A 5,537-nucleotide genomic window follows, 5' to 3' on the forward strand; every position below is an offset into this window, starting at 1 on the left:
TCACTAGTTGTGTATCATAAAAGAGTCATCGTTACTCCTCCCAGGGATTATTCGAGATTTAATAATCCAACCCCAATAACGAGGCATTGGATACCTTAAGAGAGTCATAGTTACTCTTCCCAATTGCTCACCCAGTTTCCAATTTTTTCTTACCGCGGCCAGTTTGCCAGAAGCGATATGTCAATAGTAGTGTATCATAAAAGTGTCATCGTTACTTCCCCCTGGGGTTATTCGACATTTCTTAATCCGAACAACTAGTAACGAGTCATTGGCTACCTCAAGAGAGTCATAGTTACTCGTCCCAATTGCACACGCAGTCTGCCATTTTTCCTTACTGCGGCCAATCCGCCAGAAGCGATATGTCAATAGTAGTGTACCATAAAAGAGTCATCGTTACTTCCCCCTGGGGTTATTCGAGATTTCTTAATCCAAACCACTAGCTACCTCAAGAGGGTCTTAGTTACTCGTCCCAGTTGCGCACCAAGTCTCCCATTTTTTCATACTGTGGCCAGTTTGCCAGAAGCGATATGTCACTAGTTGTGTATCATAAAAGTCTCATCGTTACTGCCCCAAGGGGTTATTCGAGATTTCTTAATCCAAACCACTAGTAGCGAGTCATTGGCTACCTCAAGAGAGTCATAGTTACTCGTCCCAATTGCTCACCAAGTCTCCCACTTTTCATACTGTTGCCAGTTTGCCAGAAGCGATATGTCACTAGTTGTGTATCATAAAAGAGTCATGATTACTCCCCCCAGAGGCTATTCGAGATTTCTTAATCCAAATCCCTAGTAACATGGCATTGGCTACCTTAAGAGAGTCATAGTTACTTGTCCCAATTGCTCACCCAGTCTCCCATTTCTTCTTACTGCGGCCAGTTTGCCAGCAGCGATATGTCACTAATTGTGTATCATAAAAGAGACATCGTTACTCCTCCCAGAGGTTATACGAGATTTCTTAATCCAAATCCCTAGTAACAAGGCATTGGTAACCTTAAGAGAGTCATAGTTACTCGTCTCAATTGCTCACCCATTCTGCCATTTTTTCTTACTGCAGCCAGTCTGCCAGAAGCGATATGTCACTACTTGTGTATCATAAATAAGTCATCGTTACTCCTCCCAGGGGTTATTCGAGATTTATTAATCCAACCCCAATAACGAGGCATTGGCTACGTTCAGAGGGTCATAGTTACTCGTCCCAATTGTTGACCCATTCTGCCATTCTTTCTTACTGCGGCGTCTGCCAGAAGCGATATGTCAATAGTAGTGTATCATAAAAAAGTCATCGTTACTTCTCCCAAAGGTTATTCGAGATTTCTTAATCCAAAACCATAGTAACGAGGCATTGGTTACCTCAAGAAGGTCACCAAGTCTCCCATTTTTTCATACTGTGGCCAGTTTGCCAGAAGCGATAAGTCACTAGTTGTATATCATAAAAGAGTCATCGTTACTTCCCCCTGGGGTTATTCGAGATTTCTTAATCCAAACCACTAGTAACGAGTCATTGGCTACCTCAAGAGAGTCATAGTTACTCGTCCCAATTGCTCACCAAGTCTCCGATTTTTTCATACTGTGGCCAGTTTGCCAGAAGCGATATGTCACTAGTTGTGTATCATAAAAGACTCATCGTTACTTCCCCCTGGGGTTACTCGAGATATCTTAATCCAAATCACTAGTAACGAGTCATTGGCTACCTACAGAGAGTCACAGTTACTCGTCCCAATTGCTCACCAAGTCTCCCATGTTTCATACTGTGGCCAGTTTGCCAGAAGCGATATGTCACTAGTTGTGTATCATAAAAGAGTCATGATTACTCCTCCCAGGGGTTATTCGAGATTTCTTCATCCAACCCCAATAACGAGTCATTGGCTACGTTAAGAGAGTCATAGTTTCTCGAATTAATTGCTCACTTAGTCTGCCATTTTTTCTTACTGCGGCGTCTGCCAGAAGCGATATGTCAATAGTGGTGTATCATAAAAGAGTCATCGTTACTTCCCCCTGGGGTTATTAAAGATTTCTTAATCCAAAACACTAGTAACGAGTCATTGGCTACCTCAAGAGAGTCATAGTTCCTCGTCCTAATTGCTCACCAAGTCTCCCATTTTTTCACACTGTGGCCAGTTTGCCAGAAGCGATATGTCGCTAGTTGTGTATCATAAAAGACTCATCGTTACTTCCCCCTGGGGTTATTCGAGATTTCTTAATCCAAACCACTAGTTACGAGTCATTGGCTACCTCAAGAGGGTCATAGTTACTGGTCCCAATTGCTCACCAAGTCTCCCATTTTTCATACTGTGGCCAGTTTGCCAGAAGCGATATGTCACTAGTTGTGTATCATAAAAGAGTCATCGTTGCTCCTCCTAGGTGTTATTCGAGATTTCTTAATCCAACCCCAATAACGAGGCATTGGCTACGTTAAGAGAGTCATAGTTACTCGTCGCAATTGCTCACCATGTCTGCCATTTTTCTTACTGCGGCCAGTTTGCCAGAAGCGATATGTCACTAGTTGTGTATCATAAAAGACTCATCGTTACTTCCCCCTGGGGTTATTCGAGATTTCTTAATCCAAACCACTAGTAACGAGTCATTGGCTACCTCAAGAGAGTCATAGTTACTCGTCCCAATTGCTCACCAAGTCTCCCATGTTTCATATTGTGGCCAGTTTTCCAGAAGCGATATGTCACTAGTTGTGTATCATAAAAGAGTCATGATTACTCCTCCCAGGGGTTATTTGAGATTTCTTCATCCAACCCCAATAACGAGGCATTGTCTACGTTAAGAGAGTCATAGTTACTCGCATTAATTGCTCACCCAGTCTGCCATTTTTTCTTACTGCGGCGTCTGCCAGAAGCGGTATGTCAATAGTAGTGTATCATAAAAGAGTCATCGTTACTTCCCCCTGGGGTTATTCGAGATTTCTTAATCGAAACCACTAGTAACGAGTCATTGGCTACCTCAAGAGAGTCATAGTTACTCGTCCTAATTGCTCACCAAGTCTCCCATTTTTTCATACTGTGTCCAGTTTGCCAGAAGCGATATGTCACTAGTTGTGTATCATAAAAGACTCATCGTTACTTCCCCCTGGGGTTATTCGGGACTTCTTAATCCAAACCACTAGTAGCGAGTCATTATCTACCTCAAGAGAGTCATAGTTACTCGTCTCAATTGCGCACCAAGTCTCCCACTTTTCATACTGTTGCCTGTTTGCCAGAAGCGATATGTCACTAGTTGTGTATCATAAAAGAGTCATGATTACTCCCCCCAGAGGCTATTCGAGATTTCTTAATCCAAATCCCTAGTAACATGGCATTGGCTACCTTAAGAGAGTCATAGTTACTTGTCCCAATTGCTCACCCAGTCTGCCATTTTTTCTTACTGCGGCCAGTCTACCAGAAGCGATGTCACTAGTTGTATATCATAAAAGAGTCATCGTTACTCCTCCCAGGGGTTATTCGAGAATTCTTCATCCATCCCCAATAACGAGGCATTGGCTACGTTAAGAGAATAATAGTTACTCGTCCCAAATGCTCACCCAGTCTGCCATTTTTTCTTACTGCGGCGTCTGTCAGAAGCGATATGTCAATAGTAGTGTATCATAAAAGAGTCATCGTTACTTCCCCCTGGGGTTATTCGAGATTTCTTAATCCAAACCACTAGTAACGAGTCATTGGCAACCTCAAGAGAGTCATAGTTACTCGTCCCAATTGCTCACCAAGTCTCCGATTTTTTCATACTGTGGCCAGTTTGCCAGAAGCGATATGTCACTAGTTGTGTATCATAAAAGACTCATCGTTACTTCCCCCTGGGGTTATTCGAGATTTCTTAATCCAAACCACTAGTAACGAGTCATTGGCTACCTCAAGGGAGTCACAGTTACTCGTCCCAATTGCTCACCAAGTCTCCCATTTTTCATACTGTGGCCAGTTTGCCAGAAGCGATATGTCACTAGTTGTGTATCATAAAAGAGTCATCGTTGCTCCTCCTAGGTGTTATTCGAGAGTTCTTAATCCAACCCCAATAACGAGGCATTGGCTACGTTAAGAGAGTCATAGTTACTCGTCCTAATTGCTCACCCAGTCGGCCATTTTTTCTTACTGCGGCCAGTCTGCCAGAAGCGATATGTCAATTGTAGTGTATCATAAAGGAGTCATCGTTACTTCCCCCTGGGGTTATTCCAGATTTCTTAATCCAAACCACTAGTAACGAGTCATTGGCTACCTCAAGAGAGTCACAGTTACTCGTCCCAATTGCTCACCAAATCTCCCATATTTCATACTGTGTCCAGTTTGCCAGAAGCGATATGTCACTAGTTGTGTATCATAAAAGGGTCATGATTACTCCTCATAGAGGTTATTCGAGATTTCCTAATCCAAATCCCTAGTAACATGGCATTATCTACCCTAAGAGAGTCATAGTTACTTGTCCCAATAGCTCACCCAGTCTGCCATTTTTTCTTACTGCGGCGTCTGCCAGAAGCGATATGTCAATAGTAGTGTATCATAAAAGAGTCATGATTACTCCTCCCAGGGGTTATTCGAGATTTCTTCATCCAACCCCAATAACGAGGCATTGTCTACGTTAAGAGAGTCATAGTTACTCGCATTAATTGCTCACCCAGTCTGCCATTTTTTCTTACTGCGGCGTCTGCCAGAAGCGGTATGTCAATAGTAGTGTATCATAAAAGAGTCATCGTTACTTCCCCCTGGGGTTATTCGAGATTTCTTAATCCAAACCACTAGTAACGAGTCATTGGCTACCTCAAGAGAGTCATAGTTACTCGTCCCAATTGCTCACCAAGTCTCCGATTTTTTCATACTGTGGCCAGTTTGCCAGAAGCGATATGTCACTAGTTGTGTATCATAAAAGACTCATCGTTACTTCCCCCTGGGGTTATTCGAGATTTCTTAATCCAAACCACTAGTAACGAGTCATTGGCTACCTCAAGGGAGTCATAGTTACTCGTCCCAATTGCTCACCAAGTCTCCCATTTTTCATACTGTGGCCAGTTTGCCAGAAGCGATATGTCAATAGTAGTGTATCATAAAAGTGTCATCGTTACTTCCCCCTGGGGTTATTCGACATTTCTTAATCCGAACAACTAGTAACGAGTCATTGGCTACCTCAAGAGAGTCATAGTTACTCGTCCCAATTGCTCACCAAGTCTCCCACTTTTCATACTGTTGCCAGTTTGCCAGAAGCGATATGTCACTAGTTGTGTATCATAAAAGAGTCATGATTACTCCCCCCAGAGGCTATTCGAGATTTCTTAATCCAAATCCCTAGTAACATGGCATTGGCTACCTTAAGAGAGTCATAGTTACTTGTCCCAATTGCTCACCCAGTCTCCCATTTCTTCTTACTGCGGCCAGTTTGCCAGCAGCGATATGTCACTAATTGTGTATCATAAAAGAGACATCGTTACTCCTCCCAGAGGTTATACGAGATTTCTTAATCCAAATCCCTAGTAACAAGGCATTGGTAACCTTAAGAGAGTCATAGTTACTCGTCTCAATTGCTCACCCATTCTGCCATTTTTTCTTA

The sequence above is a fragment of the Schistocerca gregaria genome, unplaced genomic scaffold, assembly GCF_023897955.1.
Source record: "Schistocerca gregaria isolate iqSchGreg1 unplaced genomic scaffold, iqSchGreg1.2 ptg000294l, whole genome shotgun sequence".
NCBI lineage: Eukaryota > Metazoa > Arthropoda > Insecta > Orthoptera > Acrididae > Schistocerca > Schistocerca gregaria.